Source organism: Callithrix jacchus, chromosome 15 (assembly GCF_049354715.1).
Source record: "Callithrix jacchus isolate 240 chromosome 15, calJac240_pri, whole genome shotgun sequence".
NCBI lineage: Eukaryota > Metazoa > Chordata > Mammalia > Primates > Cebidae > Callithrix > Callithrix jacchus.
Window position 1 is genome coordinate 24,129,171 of NC_133516.1, and position 16,880 is coordinate 24,146,050.

A 16,880-nucleotide genomic window follows, 5' to 3' on the forward strand; every position below is an offset into this window, starting at 1 on the left:
CACACCCACCATGGTCTAGACACAGTCTTGTTGCCCTCAAAGTATCCAATGAGCTTCAGTGAGCTTGAGCCTTGTCAGGACCTCCAAGTCACAGTCCCTCTTTCTCCTCCCTGCCTCAGTCTCCTTGCCTGGCATTGCCATTCCCTCCAGGCTAGCCTGCGGCTGCATCCTGCTTGTCCAGGTTACCTGCCACTGCCAGTCTTCAAAGCCCCTCAATGCTGGCTTCTTCAACCACCCGAGAAGCTGCCAAGCCCTCAAGGACAGAGCTGTCCAACAGAACTCTGTGCCTGAATGGAAACGCTCCACATCTGCGCTGTCCAATAGAGTAGCTGCTAGTCACTGTGGCTACTGAGTGCCTGAAATATGGCTAGTGTGACTGAGGAGCTGAATTTCTAATTTAATTTCTGCACCTCTTGGTACTGAATTGGCGATGAGTTGTCATGGCTCAGTTAACTTGTTACTTAAAACAATAGCAGCTAGTCTTCATTTTCCTCTGGGATATTTATTTACGACAAATGGCCACATGTGGCTATCATCTGTCATACGGGACAACAGAGTTCTGCAAACTGAGAGTGGCCTTGCCATCCTGCCGGGTGCTCCAGGAAGTAGGGCAAGATGCTCGCTAACCCCTGGCACTCATCCCGCCCTATTCCCCACAGCCTGCTGGGTCCTGCCTCCTCCCCATCCCTGCCAGCATCACTACTGGGCAAACAACCCTGACATGTACAAATAGTACCCCTGGAGCAATAGGTGTGTGCACTGAGAGCTGAGCACTGCTCTTGCAGTCCATCTTTCAGCAACAGATCTCGGAGTGGAGGGGAAGCATCCCCCAGGCAGGGCAGACAGAGAAAGAGACCAGAGATGAGTCAGGCCTGTGAGGAAAACATAGGAAGGGAGAAAGGAGGCCTCTGCCTTCTCTTTTTAAGTCTGAAGAAATAACTGCTTGGAATTTTAACTTGCTCGGGATGCGAACTCAGGGGACACAACCATGCAAAGGCACACGTAAGAGTTACACAGGATAAGAAAGAGAAGATGATTAAAAATGGCTTTGAGAAATTAAAATGCCAAAGTAAGAAGGAATATTGGATGAGACAAGACTAAACTGGTTATAAGTGTCAGCTAAACAAGTCATGAATTGTCACTTCATTTAAAAAGAAGTAGCACATTTGAGGACAGACAGAGGAGTCAGCAGCAGGAAAAATCTTTCACATTGGGACAAGTATGTCCTTTTCAAAACCCGGTGCTGGTCAATTATCTCACGGTATAACCACCCTGGATAGGAAAAAATCAATATGCATCAAGGCAATTACTTTCTGCACCTCTTGGTTCTGAATTGGCAATGAGTTTTCATGGCTCAATTAGCTTGTAACTTAAAACAACAGCAGCTAGTCTCCATTTTCCTCTGGGATATTTATCACAACAAAAATGTGGCCGGGTGTGGTGGCTCATACCTGTAATCCCAGCACTTTGGGAGGCCGAGGTGAGTGGATGACCTAGGTCAGGAGTTTGAGACCAGCCTGGCCAACACAGCAAAATCCCGCCTCTACTTAAAATACAAAAATTAGACTCGCGTGGTGGCACACACCTGTAGTCCCAGCTACTCAGAAGGTTGAGGCATGAGAATCTCTTGAACCCGGAAGGTGGAGGTTGCAGTGAGCCAAGATCACGCCTATTCACTCCAGCCTGGGCAACAGAGTGTGACTCAGTCTCAAAGAAAAAGAAAAAAAAAGCAATGTTATTTCAAAGCATCTTAGGGAATCTTCGAAGGACAGACTGAGAGCCAAATATTAGTGGCATTATAGGTTACTCCGCTAAGTAACCTTGGGAAATAATATTTTAAAAACTATGTACCTAAATATGTTCACAAGCATCACAGTATGGCATCATAAAGTGGCAAAAATGGAAATAATCTAAACAAATTAAAGTCCTATAAAAAAGGCCTATATATCCTATAGTCCTATATATCCCCTCCACTCAGGTTCACAATTCTCTGCTCCAGCAAAGCTGCTTGTTCAGGTCACCAATGACCTTCACATTGCTAAATCTAGTCTTCATCCTACTTACCTGTCATCGGCATTTGGCACAACTGGTCAAACACCCCCTCCAGAAACACTGTCCACTTAATTTCACACACTCCCCTCTAGGCCAGCAGCTCACGGAAAAGCAGAGGCAGAGGCTTCCCTCCCAAGGCTAGGGGACAGCTCTACTGGCCTCAGCCACCAGGTTACTTCGGCACAAGCTGGAGAGATAAGCTGACTTAAGCTGTGCCTGGCTCACATGCTAACCACAGGTTTCACCCTATCCATGAAATCGGACTAGCAGAAGGGAGACTTATTCACAACGGAAGACAATCCAAAATCACTCAACGGAGGCTTGGGGATATAGCGTATATCAGGTTTACTCAATTCTGTCTGGCTTGGATGATACAAATTAAGGTGCCCTTCCGGACTGTGGAGCTACTACTGACAAAAACTTCTCAGAAGTATGCTTGGGAAGGAAGGGATGCAAACTCAGGGAGCAATAATTGGCATGGATGATTCATAAAAAGGATGAGTAACTCAAAGGAGGAAGGAAACTCATGCAAAGTCGAACTTCTCTTCCTACTCCCCAAGTTTCAAAAGAGAGTCAGTAAGGAACAAGCTGCCCAGGCTCTTCATCCTGGAAGGCCAGGTACCTGCAGAAAGAGTTCCAGGCCATGCTGCATCCACAGTAAGAAAAGGCTCTTAGTACAAACAGTCAAGGGCCTGGGAGCGAGGGGAGCTGTGATGTAAAAACTTCCCAACCCAGGCCGTGCTAACAAAAGCAGTAACAGCAACGCTTACGTAGTACTTATTCCGTGGAAGGTATCATCTAACTACATATATTCATTCAATTAATTCTCACAAACTGATAGTATTATTTTCGACTACTAAGTGGCAGAGCTGCATCCAAATCCACAGTGTTTTTTCAGGGCTTGCAACGATTATGTAACACACAACAAAACCTTCAAATACGAACATCTCTGTCCTCAGAGAACAGTTCCACAGTGTTCACAAGGTCATGGCACCCACAGTTCTTGATAGCCAATTCAATGAAAGTGACTCTTCCATCCCAGGGAGGAAAATATCCCTCCCCTCAGCAGTAAGAACATTGATTGCTATGAGCAATGCAGACAAGAGCCGCTGAGTCCCCCGATGGGAGGGCAAAAACCAATTCTCAAGTTAATAAGTAAATATTGGTAGGCATTTTGCCAAGAACCCTGGAAAGAACAAACCTCTATAATAATCAGCTGATACAGAATTGCTGCTTAGAAACAAATTTGGATCAACTGCATTACCAGGGACTGATATGAATCTGCAAACTGAATGACGGGCTAGGATATGTGGGTATTATGACTGGGTCTAGGGGTCAACATAGGATAGGAATGAGAATGGCCAGCAGGAGAGGCCAGTCCAGACCCAGCAAGCACAGTCTGTTTCCTTGGTCACTGGCTCAGGGTTCCCATCATTGCCTTGGGAAAGAGGAACTATCCAAAGCTCCTCAAAATCCCCTCTGTAGTGGTGTATACCTACATCCAAAAAGAATCTTTTGTTACATTTGTAAAGGCTTAGGGCTAAAGAGTCTCATCGGGGTTATCATCTATCTGCTCCCATTAGGATTCCAGGTACCCTAAAGACGGCTGTCATGACGAAACTCAGGCTTCAGAGATTCCCCAGCCTTGCAGAACACTTGTGTCGGGCCTTAGATAAGTCCCCTCCCTTCCCTGGCTCCCATGTGTCCGCGGAAAATGAAAGCATTAGACTCAGGAGCCATGATGGTGTTTCCCCAACTGGTGTTTGAGGAACACTGGTCTGTAAGTCATTTAGGATAACGTAGAAAGAAGCACTCCATGTCAAGTTAAGTTGGGACCTGCCGCTTAGTCAAAGCTAAATAGACTTCCTAAGTCTATTTTGTGATTCTTCTCAAAATCTCCAGCATGATGGTATATACTCTGAAGCTCCAGGAAGGGGATCAGATGCTCTGCATTTCCACATATTTTTCCATCACTGCTTTCACATTTCCTGTGAGGATCTTCCCTGGAACCTGCTGTTTAGGGGGTGCTGCTCTGTAAGACTTCTTCCAGATCTAGCGCTCAGGAAAGCTGTGAGGCAGCGTGGGGAAGAGCCTGCATGCTGCAGTCATTCCATCCGGGCTTGAGGTCCAGCCCTAACCAGCCAGCTGGGTAATCTTGGCCATGTTACTTGACCTGCTTCTTCATCTGTAAAGTGGAATAAATGACTGTTCCCATTCCCAAAGGTGGATCACATGAGATAATTCATCGAAGTTCACAGTGGGTTCACTGGTAAGAGTGGCAGTCAAAACAATGGTAGTGGAATTCCATAATTCCTCTGGAATCAAGCCTGGAAAATGCTTCTCCCAGTACTTCCTAAGAGACTGGCAACCGGATATAGCACTTGCCTTACATGACCAACTAGGATCCTCCCTGGCAAGGGCTTTGGCGACCGAGTCGGTTGACTCACGTGAACACCCTCATGGCTTCTGCAGGGCAGGAATCTGGGGCTATATTGTAACATGCCCCAAATCTGGAAATATCTGTCTAAAGTAGGATGGGCAGAGGGTGCTAGACAGGTCTGCTATGGCTTCGTCAGTTACTCGTTAGTTTAACGACGGACGGCAGTCACCCAGTAAAAAGAGTTGTGGGCCACAAGAAGAAACACTGGGCTCCGGCCTGTGATTCAAAACAAGCTCCAGGGTCCGCTGCCTCCATGCTTTACCGTGAATAACCCCTCAGGTCTCAGTCTCCCCACCAGGAAAATTTAGCAGTGAAGAAAATAAAGTTCTCAACTGGAGATGTACATTGAAGTTAGCCAGGGTGATTTTCTTGAAATAACCCTATCCAAGCCCAACCCCAGACCTACTGAGTAAAAAATTTCTATTTTTACTGTATGTAAATTTTATCTCAATTAAAAAAAAAAAAATCTCAAAGTGCTGGAATCCAGGCAACGTATTTGAGAAAGCTCTCTCGGTGGTTCTGATCCAACCTCTTGTTCAGAGCCACTGGCCTGGATAACCACAAGCACCTCTCCCAGAATCTTCTAAGAAGTCACTGGATTTCAAGCTCCTCTGTAAAGAGAGTGCCTAACCCACTGCCTTTTATTTATTTATTTTTTTATTTATTTTTTTTTTTTCCAAGTTTAATACTTCTACTTTTATTAAAGTATAAAACACGTAATTCTACATTTTCAAACACTATTATTTTAAGAATCACTCAAATCACTCCAGTCTGTTAATATTGCCAGCATGTCCAATATTTCTATCTTCTTAGATTTCTAAAAAATCTTGAATTCTCTACCACATTAGAACAGAAGACATTAATGAAACTTCTTGGGCCTTCCTTGAGGTTTTTCCATTTTTCTTTCCATTTCTCTTTTCTGTTGACGTGCCTTGAACCTCTCAGCCATTGATAAAAGGTCGTCAGGAATAATCTGATTTGCTCTTTCCAGAATATTAACCAATTCAGGGGCAAACCTCCAATCATTTCTAGTCATAGTTGTAATGGAAACACCAGTCCTCCCTGCTCTTCCTGTGCGCCCTATTCTGTGTACATATTCTTCAATGTTCCGTGGAAAGTCAAAATTGTAGACATGTGTAATATCGTGGACATCAAGCCCTCTAGAGGCTAGATCAGTTGCAATTAGTATTCTCACTTTGCCTGTTTTAAAGTTCTCTAATGCTTTTTCCCGATCTCTCTGTTCTCTATCTCCATGCAGAGACTCTATTGACATATTTCCAAGTATTAGCTCACTTGATAAGTGATCCGCGACAGCTTTTCGAGAAACAAAGACTATGACTTTGTCTGTGGTTGACAAACTCTGTAGAAAAGTTTGTATGTGAATCCATTTCTCTTCCTCGGTGGTTATAATTATATTTTGTTTCACTGAACTTACAGCAACAAGATCCAATGTACCAACATAGACAAGCATTGGCTCTTTCAAATAAGATTGTGCAAGGCGATGAACAGAACGTGGCCATGTAGCACTGGTCATAACTGTCTGCCTGTCTGGGCGCACATCTAACAAAATCTTCATTATCTGGGGCTCAAATCCCATGTCTAACATCCTGTCAGCTTCATCTAAAACCAAGTAGGTTATATTCTTCAGATTGACGAAGTTATTCATCTGAAAATCATTCAATCTTCCAGGAGTTGCAATTATGATATCTACACCTTTTCTAAGTTCTTCTATTTGTTCATCTCTGTTTCCACCACCATATACACAAACACTCCGAAGCCCTTTATATGAATATTTGCAACATTCTCCTTCAACTTGAAGTGCTAACTCCCTAGTGGGAGTTAGAACTAACATGCCGGGTCTATTCCTTTGACCTTTAAAGGTTGGTTGAAGGTCCAAATGAATAAATCCAGGCATTAAATAACACAATGTCTTCCCTGTTCCAGTTTGGGCTACTCCTATAAGATCTATTCCTTGCAACACAATGGGCCATGCTTGTGCCTGAATAGGTGTTGGCTTTTTAAAACCTGATTTTTTAATGTTTTCCATAACCTCAGGATAGTAATGAAACGCGTCATCAAATGTACAGGTTGGATTGGGGATAGGTCGTTTCTCCCCATCCTTCAAGTCATCCCATGTTATATTAAAATTTTCTTTCCTCCAACTATCTGCTTGTACTTTGGACATCGCACTTGTGGCAGCCGACTCTTTATAAAAGTTTTTCTTAATTGGTGGTAAATCTGCCCACTTTTTTTGCTGCCATTTCAAACCTTCCTCTCTAATTTGATCCCAATCTATCAATGGCCGAGCTCCTGCAACTACAGAAGGTTGTAAGGCAACACCAACAACTCTGCATTCTGAATTTTCTTCTAGCTTTTTCACAAAATTATCTATCACTGCTTTCGCTTTTCCTTGCATTGCTCTGCTGCCATATATTTTGACAAATGATTCTGGTCTTTCTTGTATTATTTGGATTATGGTGTTTGTTGTATTTTGTATATGCTTTATTTTCGACCCACCACGACCGATCACCGCGCCGACAAAGTGGTTCTTCAAAGCAAAACATAGCGGCGGTTCCCTGTGACCAGTGGCCACGGCGTTCGGGGGCCTAGAGGCACCTCTCCAGCAGCCACCTCTGACGACCCTATATCCCTCCGAACCTCCTCGATTCAACTCCTCCGCCAACCTCCTTTCTGGCGCCCGGGACGCCGTCGAACTTCGTCGGCCAGCAACGACCCATGTAGAGGCCTTGGGGGCTTCTCCGTGTTGGGACATGGCTCCAAGAATGGTCTCGTCCAACGCCGTTGTCGTCCGGCCCTGCTCAACTCGACTGTGTGGTCTTAAGACTAAAGTCCCCACTGCCTTTTAAATCAATAGCTAGACAAGGCCAGGATTTCCCTAGAGTGCATGTGAGGAAGGGCCCTCGGTCCCAGCAGAGAAGTGCTCTGTTTATCCTGGGGTCCCCACCCCACAATTTTAACCCTTCTGCTTCTAGGACTTTCCTTACAGCTGCCTGAGTCTCTGGGGGTCCATCTCAACCTCTGCCTTTAAGCCATCGCAACGTATTTTTTTTTCTTGAGACAGAGTCCCGCTCTGTCACCCAGGCTGGAGTGCAGTGGCGCAATCTCAGCTCACTGCAACCTCCGCCTCCCAGGTTTAAGCAATTCTCTTGCCTCAGCCTCCCAAGTAGCTGGGATTACATGTGACTGCCACAATGCCCAGCTAATTTTTGTGTGCTTTTAGTACAGATGGGGTTTCTTCATGTTGGCCAGGCTGGTCTCGAACTCCTGACCTCAGGTGATCCACCTGCCCCGGCCTCCCAAAGTGCTGGGATTACAAGCATGAGCCACCACACCAGGCCTCCAACGTATTCTCAAACCTGTGCCAACAAAAGCGAGGCTCAGATGCTCCTCTCAAATTCTATGCTCGCTTTATCCCAAGTCCTATCTTGATGCTACTCCTTGTTGATGATCCCATTTCCATCCCTCTGGACTCAGAAATTGTACTGGAGTCTCAGGTTTCTCTGACAAAATTTGGCTTCACTCCAGTGGCTGTTCATACTTTTGGCCATGCCAGCTAAAACACTCACGCTGGCTGGCCTCTCTAGACCCACGTCCCAGCTGGGCTCATGCACACATTTTAGGGACTGCCTAAATCTCACAGGACCTGACTGCCCAAGAGTCAAAGGCCTACAAGGACCCAAAGCCGTGGCATTCTGATTAATTTCAAGTTTGGGACTTAGCTACCCCTCTTCTCCTTGCCTCCATCTGCACAGGAAATCCAGAGCTGACTGACAACCGAGTAGAAAGGAACTGACCAAGGCCAGCTTCCGACATGGTCTCTGGAACACCAAACCCCACTTTGCTCCAATGTTGTGAGAACAAAGAACTATACTCCCCCAGTCACGTAGAAACCAAAGTTACCAACACTGAGGACTAATCCCAAAACAGACAATGGAATAGGGCAGAGATTGCAATGTTATCTTAAAGAGACCAACTAGGTCCCTGGCCAAAAAACAAACAAACAAACAAAAAAACTGGCAATAACCTGATAGAATAATTAACAAATCTAAAAATGTGTCAAACCCAAAGGTAAACAGAACCTCAAAACCACATGCTGTCCAATATTATCCAGAGGAGAGAAGACTTGGCCATGAGCTTTAGAACATTCTGGTTCCTCTTCCCACCATCTTTCTTCATCTTTCACTCCCAGATGTAAAGACTGCCATGTCTACCGGAAGCCCCAAAAGGTGAAAACCTGGGAATCCTAAGAACACCTGTTGATTTGGGGTCCACAAGCCCAAGCTAAGAGGGTATCTTGAGACTATCAGATGCATAGCTTCTAGCCTTCTGCACCCAGAAATACCCACTTAGGTCATCTTGGAAGAATTATTTTAGATAAATGCAGAGAAGAAAGTAGGCCATAACTATTCTTAAGGACAATAGTAATTTGTTTCTCTGTTAACACTACAATTCACAATGTAGAAATCACAGGATATTATTTTTTATAATCTTGGAATAAAGAAGGCTTTTCTAGGTATGACATAAAATCTAAAAGTCACAAGATAGATCTGACAACACAAATTTTAAAAAGAAATTTTGTATAGATGGGCTCTCACTATGGTGTCCAAGCTGGTCTCAAACTCCTGGTCTCAAACTCCTGGCCTCAAGCAATCCTACTGCCTCGGCCTCCCAAAGTACTGGAATTAAAGGCATGAGCCATCACAGCTGGCCACAACACAAATTTTTTAAAAATCTTCATAGAAAAAAGGTAAAAGACTGCAAAAAAAACATTTTCAACGATTTCAGCAACAAAAATGCTTATTTCCTTAACAAATACAGAGCTCCTTGAAATCACTAAGAAAAAGTCAACAACCCAATAGAAAAATGGGCTAAGGGCATAAACAGTTCACAGAAAAGAAATTTCGTGAACCATTTGAAAGGAGATCCAATTTCACACAAAAGAAAGGAAAGAAAATTTTATATTCTATAATGATATCTATTTCACCTATCAAATTGGCTTGTACTTACCCCTTTGCCTCACTGAGAATTCCTGGGGGCCCACATATCCTTCAAGAAAGCAACAGACACAATCCCAATCCCAGGCATAAGGACTGACAGCAATGCAGAGAGGGAACATGCAGGCACTGGAGAAAACCCACAAAAGAAGTGAATCGAACATTCAAATATCACCCTGTAAAATACAAAGAACAGAGCTCTAGCCACCACTCAGGCCTGAAAAGTGAGGAGCAAACGGCCTCACAGACACGCTCTCTCCACTGTGTCTATGTCCCTCCAGCAGGATCGCTCTGCACAGCATTTTTGCCATTGGCCTGTGGTTTATTCCTCCCAGTGTGCAGTGCGCTGGGACTGTCATCTTCCATGCTGACAGGGCTATGAGGCCAGGCATTGCTGTTCTTGTCTGAGGTCACCAAGCAACCTGGGGACACATTAGTCAAGTCAGCCCCTGGAACAGAGGCTGAAACTAAGGTGGGGGCATCAGTTGACAGCTCAGCAAAGGAGAAGAAGCTGATGACCATCCGAGGAAATGATGGTCACGTCAGACACACCACAAGGAGGAGACGAGGGAGGTGCTTTTAAAAAGCCTCAGGTTTTTGTTTCTAATAGAGCTGAGAATTTGCCACACACAGTGTTATAGAAAACTATCATCATCTTAAGCAAAGCTGGCATGGATCTGTGGCTAAAAGGTCCTCTCTCTCTCTCTCTCTGTGACATACACACACACACACACAGTGGCTAAAAGGTTTTCTCTCTCTCTGTGACATACACACACACACACACATTGTGGCTAAAATATTCTCTCTCTAATGTATGCACACACACACACACACACACACACACACACTGTGGCTAAAAGGTTCCCTCTCTCTCTGACGTACATACACATACATACACACACACACACACACAGTGGCTAAATGGTTCTCTCTCTCTCTCTCTCACACACACACACAGACACACACACACTCTCTCAGTGGCATCTCCGTGTTCCAGTCTGAACTGCTGGCCAGCCAGCCAGGTCAGGGATGAATGACAAGGTGACCCAGAAGACCAATCCTAGCAACCATGGTGGTTATGCCAAAGGGTGCCTGGTCTGTCCAAGGACTGTGGTCTTCATGGGTTGCTCAAGCAACTTGAGTATCTCACTCCCAACAACCCGCAATGTGCTGTAAGAGCCAAGACGAACTTTATTAACACGCTTGACCTGTGGCAACCCTCATGACCCAGGTGCCCTGCAGAATCCAGCCAGGCTGGGAAACGCTGAGGCAGACAGTTCATAGATGTCTACAATTCTGCACTGATATTTCGTTAACACTGTTTTCAGATAGACCCACAAAAGGGAAGCACTAATAGACCCAGTTAGGGACTGTTTATAAAGCAGTTTCAGATGCAAGATAATCTCAATCATGCAAGATAATCAGAGCACAAATTTTCATCCCCAGTTGCAAGGTCAGAAAATAGAGGCAGAGGGAGAGAGGACCTATAGTTTAGAAGGGACTTGAGAAACACTCACACATTGCTTGCTGGGATTGCAAAACTCTGGCAAATTGCCAAACTCTGGAAAAATCTGGCAATTTTTTATAAAATGAGACAAGTAACTACCAAAAGACCCAGCTACTGTACTTTCGGGCATTTATACCAGAGAAATAAAAATTTACGTCCACACAACAAAATGTCTCAGCAGCTTTATTCATAATAGCCCCAAACTAGGGACAACCCAGCTGTTCTTAAATGGATGTTTAAGCAAACTGTGGTGTATTGGCATAATGAAATACGACTCAGCAATTAAAAAGTGAATTACAGACACATGCAACAATTTGAATGAATCTCTTGAGAATTACGTTGTGAGCAAAAAGGCCTATCCCAAAGGTTACATACTTTAGGATTCCACTTACACAACATTATTGAAATTACATTCTTGACATTCTTGAAATATAGAAATGAAGGAGGAAATCAGTGGTTGCTAAGGGTGGGAGGAAGTGGGTGTGGCTATAAAGGCAGCCTGAAGGATCTCAGTGGGAATAGAACATCCTCAACTTGATGGCATCAAAGTCAATATCCTGGCTGGGCACGGTGGCTCACGCCAGTAATCGCGGCACTTCTGGAGGCGGAGGCAGGTCGATCACTTGGGGTCAGGAGTTCAAAACCAGCCTGGCCAACATGGTAAAACCCCATCTCTACTAAAAATACAAAAATTAGCCGAATGTGATGGTGGGCACTTTTAATCCCAGCTACTTGGGAGGCTGAGGCAGGAGAATTGCTTAAACCCGGGATTGAAGGCTGCAGTGAGCTAAGATCGTGCCACTGCACTCCAGCCTGGACAACAGAGCAAGACTCCGTCTCAAAACTAACAAACAACAACAAAAAAGTCAATATACTGGTTGTTGTATTTGTTATAGTTTTTATAAGATGTTACCACTGGGGGAAACTGGATAAAGGATCTCTGTATTGCTTCTTACAACCATATGGTAATCTACAATAATCTCAAAATTTAAAGTTTAATTTGAAAAGAGAGAGAGAGAAAGACTCAAGAGTCAACCAAATGAAACATGCAGCCAACTCAAGAATGTGAATCCTGCGTGGATATCAGATGGCAATAAGGCATTATTTATCGCTAATTTTGCTAAATGTAATAAAGATAGTGTATTTATATAAAAACAGTACTGTTCAGCAGGATGCAGAGGCTCATGCCTGTAATCCCAGCACTTTGGGAGGCGACGCAGGTGGACCACCTGATGTCAGGAGTTCAGAAAAGCAGGCCCAAGGCTGGATCCAATGCGGTGACCAGCAGGACCTGGCCATCAGCAACCACACACATAGCTTGAGTTCAGAAATGGAGTATTCTCCAGCCAGGATAGTGCACAAAGTTCTGGACAAAGAAAAGATGCACAGGAAAGTCAGCCGCAGCAGCCCCTGCCCAGGCTGAGGCCCCGGTTACCCAGTGCACCCTGGCCCAGAATGCCTACCTGGCCCCTCCCCCAGCCTTCATCCCAAGCCTTCAAGCCCCGAGCAAACCCTTCCTCATCCTCTCAAAGCTTCCTCTCTACACCCTGACAGAACTGACAGCATCTGGTCCATTCTCCATGCAAACAACGTCCCACGCCCCGCTGAAGTCAGGACAGGATGCTGACGCTGCCCTGCTGACCTGTGCCCTCTTGCTCTGTGTGTGACACCCACTCACTTGGGGTCCCTCCACCAACAAGAAGCGGAGCTCCTCAAGGGCAGGACCAGTGCCCTGCACACAGTGGGTAGGAGAATGGACTCCTCATGGGTGAGGCAAGGCCCAGAATAAAAGCTGGCTAACCTCCTGGCAAGAAGTAATAAAAGCCAGCTGATGCCTCTGACTGATAGCCAAGAATTTAAAAGAGGATCTTGAAAAATTAAAAGACACAGTCTGATGAAGGAGACCAAAATGGGAAATGTTACAGCTCAACCAATTTGGCAACTATTTTCATTAGCTTAGAAAGAGCTTCTGGCATTAAATTAGTAGAAAATGGTCTCTACCACATTACTATTTTTAGCATTTTATGACAAATTCACTTAGCTGTCCCTCTTCAGAATAAGAGAACTCAAATGCCTCAAATTTGCTTCATAGGAGCTGCCAGAAAATAGTTTTCACTGAAATCACTGGACACGTGTTTATAACCTTTGTTCAGAATTTGTCCAGATGTTTTCACTCGGGCAAGTTCCTGAATGTGTTTTTTCCTTTGCTTTCTTCCACACGAGAACCCCTGCTCCTCCCACCATGCCAAACGCTGGCAGTCAAGGGCAGCACCCGCCACACCAGGAATCAGAGCTCTCCAGGCTTGGGGAACCCTCAGGAAATGGTTATCCCAAAAACTCAAGCTCCTGGTTGTGACTAACGCTGAGGAGTATTCAGAACCCATGGAATTCACCAGAAGCTGTGGAATTCCACCCCCACGTGGCTCTCCAGTGGGCTTTAAAAAAAACGTGAAGGCAGGCAGGGCACTGTGGCTCACGCTTGTAATCCCAACACTCTGGGAGGCTGAGACAGGTGGCTCACCTGAGGTCAGGAGTTTGAGACCAGCCTAGCCAAGATGGTGAAACCCTGTATCTACTAAAAACACAAAAATTGGCCGGGCGTAGCGGCAAGTGCCTGTAATCCCAGCTACTCAGGTGGCTGAGAAAAGGAGAATGGCTTGAACCCGAGAGGCAGAGGTTGCAGTGAGCCAAGATGGTGCCACCACACTCCAGGCTGGATGACAGAGTGAGACTCTGTCTCAAAAAAGAAAAGAAAAGAAAAAGGGTGGCACTTTGGGAGGCCGAGGCGGGTGGATCATGAGGTCAAGAGATCGAGACCATCCTGGTCAACATGGTGAAACCCCGCCTCTACTAAAAACACAAAAAATTAGCTGGGCATGGTGGTGCGTGCCTGTAATCCCGGCTACTCAGGATGCTGAGGCAGGAGAATTGCCTGAACCCAGGAGGCGGAGGTTGCAGTGAGCCGAGATCTCGCCATTGCACTCCAGCCTGGGTAACAAGAGCGAAACTCCGTCTCAAAAAAAAAAAAGAGAAAAGAAAAAGGGTGAAGGCGGTGAGCCAGCTTTGGCAGACTGAGGTGACCCCGAAAAGGTATTCATTTAATTCACTTGACGATATTTACTGAACGCCTACTATGTATCTATAGCACTCTAGAAACTGGGAACACAGCAGTGAATGAAACACACAGAACTTCCTGCCCCCATGGAGCTAAGATTTAGGTGGGGCAGATAGATGATCCAAACAAACAAACAAACGAAAAGCAAAATGCATTCCACATAAGAGGGTGATAAGAACTATGAAGAGAAAGAAAGCAGGGACGGGCTGGGGACTTCATCACAGAAGATGAGCCCGATTTCACACAGAAGGCCAGGGACGGCTTCATTGCACAAAGAGCTGCAATTTACCGAGCGTCTCTCAGTATCAGGCCCTGTGAGACACCTCACACAGCATTTCAGCCAGTCCTCCCCACAACCCCAGTGAGGCCTGCGTGGTCACTACCTCCATTTTACAAACAAGGAATGCTGCTCAGAGAAGCCAGGTTGTTCACTCAAGATCTCTGTTAGGAGTCATGAGGGGTTTAGGTAATACCAGATGTTATTTGGTTTCTGAGACCAAAACATTAGCAGCAATCGCAGGTGGATCATTCGAAAGCCACTTTATTACCTGCATCACTGGGGTGCGACACAGAACGCTCTGGTAAACCAGGTTAGAGAATGGCTTAGGCGCAAAGTCTGAGCGAGACCTTAGTCTCCTCCAGCCCGGTTTGTGTGAGAGGTAGAGGAGAGAGCAAGATAGCAGTGTCCCTTCCCCAGCTCTGCAGAGGCCAGCCCAGTTACACTTCACTTCTCCTGGCTCAAGACTAAGAAAAAACTCCAGAAAGAAGGAAAGCCACATATGTGCATGGGACCATGCTCACTAGTAAACACAGTCCTGGAATCAGATGTTATTTCACCCTCCTATGCAGCAGAATCAGGGAGGGAGGAGGCTCTCCCTCTTCCCTACATCAGCCGACCAGGATACTAAGGGGCAGAATAAGAACTCACTCCCAGGCCTGCTGACCCCACCCATGTCCATGCTAAACCAGCCCCCATCCCCGTCTATCCTCAAGCCACTTCTTCCTGAAGCAAGCAGGGGCCACAGGACTAACAATGGAACAAGCAGGCGCCCTTAGCACCTTTCACAGTCAGGATCTCAGAGGCTGGAAAACCATCTAAATACGGCATCCACAATTATAGGGGGGCCCTTGTGTCTCTTTCTCCTGGTGCTGAGGCTGATGGGGGAAGGGGCAGAGAAGAGACTGTCCTGGGATCTCCAATCCTTATCTTCCGTACCCCAAGTTCCAAAACGCACACACATCCCCTTGCAGGAACCCTCCCCATAGAAACATGTTTGCCTCATGATGACTGATTAAACATTGATCATTGAACAGTTTCCTGATTTGGTTTCAAACTGAACAAAGTTATGAAGTTCTATAAACCAGCCTTAAAAGCCTCCTGTTTTATGAAATTGATCTAAAAGAACTGTAGAGAACACTGAAGACCTCCCATGGCAGTGAGTAAAAGTACAAAAAGTACAGAACAAAGAAATAAAAACGAAATACGGCTTTTACTATATTTGTCAAATTTTACTTAAAGAATAAAGAAAAAATGGTATTTTAAAGGCTTTCTGTAAAAGGTCACATACCTCAGTGTTTCACGGAAGGAAGGGAGGTAGGGAACGGAAAAAGAGATAAAGGGAGGGAGGGAGAGGAGGGAAGAGGGGAGGGAGGGAGGGAAGAGGGGAGGGAGCTGCCAGTCTAGAATTTCCCATTTGGGTTTTGCCCTCAGCTGGCAAACATTCTGGCCCTGCCTCAATTCTTTCTCAGGTAGGCCTGTGAACCGAGGCTATGAAGCACCCAGCGTCAATTACCTGAATATTACACCAGCCTTTGCCACCCAGCAATCCTGACCCAAAATGTCTTTGAAAGAGTCCAACCATGTGCCTGCAGCCTCAAGACAATAAGGCTCCATGACAGACGTTGTAATAAGGACTCTCAGGAGTGATAACACCCAGGATGCCAGGGGAGCTGGATGGGGCCAACCCAATTTGCTGCCAGCTGGCTTTGCTGTTCTTTTCTACAATGGCAAGCGCCACACTAGGCTTCAAGGGATGTGGGCAGAGAATGCTCGGACGCAAATCCTACCTTTTGAGGGATTTTATAACAGTTTGCATTGTCTGTTCTTTTTACCCACATAGATCTTCTTAGGAAACACAAGCAGGCTGGGGCTGATGGTGGTAATCACACGCTAGATGTTATGGAGATTTCAGAAACCCTGATTCTGGGAGCTGGCGGGGGAATGGGAAGGGTACAGGGAGATACGAAGAACTTTTGGCAGCATTACTTTTTTTTTTGACAAGGAGTCTCACTGTTGCCCCAGCTGGAATGCAGTGGTACGATCTAGGCTCACTGCAACCTCCGCCTCCTGGGTTCAAGTGATTCTCCCTCCTCAGCCTCCTGAGTAGCTGGGATTACAGGCATGCACCACCACATCCAGCTAATTTTTTATTTTTTTATTTTTTTGGTAGAGATGGGATTTCACTGTGTTGTCCATGCTGGTCTTGAATTCCTGACCTCAAGTGATCCATCACCTCCCAAAGTGCTGGGATTACAAGTGTGAGCCACCGTGCCTGACCAGCAGCATTACTTTATTTCTAGCTCACATGACCCTGAAAGGAAGGCAGGTCAGAATTAGCAATTATCACATGAGGTACAAGAGGTGACATGTCTTGCAGAGAATTTGCTTATCCCCTCTCAGAAGCTCTTCCCAAAAGGCAAAAATGGGTGGTCTAAGAGTCTGTGAATAACTGTAGCCCCACACTCTTTGGG

The 16,880-nt window shown here is 45.6% G+C and overlaps 1 protein-coding gene and 1 pseudogene across 3 annotated transcripts in view; both read right to left on the reverse strand.

The window, feature by feature from the left end:
• XXYLT1 (xyloside xylosyltransferase 1) overlaps positions 1 to 16,880 on the reverse strand; it is a 195,327-nt gene that overhangs the window by 123,622 nt on the left and 54,825 nt on the right. The gene's annotated exons all lie outside the window — the stretch shown is intronic.
• On the reverse strand, positions 5,200 to 7,346 carry LOC144579507 (putative ATP-dependent RNA helicase DDX43 pseudogene; annotated as a pseudogene).